Source organism: Orycteropus afer, unplaced genomic scaffold, assembly GCF_000298275.1.
Source record: "Orycteropus afer afer isolate SDZICR_OR568_19922 unplaced genomic scaffold, OryAfe1.0 scaffold00409, whole genome shotgun sequence".
Lineage (NCBI taxonomy): Eukaryota > Metazoa > Chordata > Mammalia > Tubulidentata > Orycteropodidae > Orycteropus > Orycteropus afer.
Genome location: NW_006921996.1, coordinates 836,599 through 838,250, shown reverse-complemented (window position 1 = coordinate 838,250; position 1,652 = coordinate 836,599).

Below are 1,652 nucleotides of genomic sequence, written 5' to 3'. Positions count from 1 at the left end.
TTTGTTGAGGAGTGGCTGGTGGGTTTGAACCGCCAGCCTTCTGGTTAGCAGTCAAGTGCCTTACACACTATGCTACCAGAACTTCTTCATGATTAAGTAATAGAAACTTCTATAGTGGCTCCAAGTTGTAAAACAAAATTTCACTTGGCACTTGAAAATACCAGGCCCTAGAAGGAGCCAATTTCCAACTTTATTTATAGTTATAGCTCTTCCTTCTCCCCAGAATGGGAGCAGCTGCAGGCAGCTTTCTTTGTCTTTACTTTTTTCTCCAACTTGATAACTATAGCCTCTGACTCTTTTGTAGTGTGTGCATATGTATATGTTTGAGGGAGGACAGGTGGGGCTGTGATGTGTCTAGAGGGGATGGTGGCAGAGTAAAGGCAACAGGAACCATATGACTTGACTAGTACTTTAATAAAAAGGTATCACGATGCCAGTGCCTGGAAGATATTATTTAGATCTGAATCTTTCTTTCATGGATGCTTTAAAGGGTTCTTCAGAGACTCACCCACCTCTAACTCATGATATCTTAACTGCACTTCCCTTGACCTAGATGAATTCACTCTACTGTAGCAGCAATCCCTTCCTTCATCCTAATCCTCTAGTAAGAAACAGTTGCTCTGCTAGACAGCTTTATTGGATGGAAACCAGATGCTCCCCCACGCCAGCTTCCTCTGGAATGTATCTCATATCTGGTACAAAGAAGATATTCAAGTGTCCTTCTGGGCAGCCTGGGAACACAGGCTTATCTTGTAGCTGGCCAATTTCTTGTCCTCTGTTTGTCCAGGAAAGGAATCCTAACTGCATGGATCACAGTTGCCTTGAAACCCTCTTGCCTGAAGACTGATGAAGTCAGGAATGCATCATCCATCTCTTAGGGTACTGGTAGGACTCACAGGACACCAGCATCCCCTAAAATATTCTCAACCTTTATATTTCCTCAATGTAGGTTTAATAGTTATCTAAATCAGGATCTGTCATTGCACTATGATTCTCTTGCTAGTTCTCCCTCTAGTGACTGATCTTTTGCACCACTTTGTGACTTAGTCAAAGCATCCCGTGTAACATCCTATGTTGTGTTGTTGTTGTTATGTGCCGTCAAGTCGGACTCGACTCATAGCCAACCCTCCTTGGGTTTCCGAGGCAGTATCACTATGGAAGTAGATTGTCCCATCTTCCTTCCGAGGAGTGGCTGGTAGGTTTGAACCACCAGCCTTCTGGTTAGCAGTCAAGTGCCTTAGGCACTACACTACCAGTGCTCCTGTAACATCCTATAATTCACTTTAAAGAAACTCAAAATCTACTTGCTGCTCCCTTGCCCTAAGAGCTTATAATTCTGTCCCCTCACTATTGAGAGAAGTGCTGACAGCTCATAATTGGTCTTCTTTCTTAAGGTGTTTTCATTTAAACTTGGAGCAATGCTTGCCTTTCTCAGTATAATTTGTCTTACATTTTTGAAAGTTATAATTATCCATTAGGAGCTCTGGTGGTGTAGTGCCTAAGGCATTTGACTGCTAACCAGAGGCTGGCAGTTCAAACCCACAAGACAGAAGATGAGGCAATCTACTTCAGTAGTGATACCACCTCAGAAACCCAAGGAGGGGTCGCTATGAGTCAGATCTGACTCCATAGTAGTGAGCTTGGTTTCAACT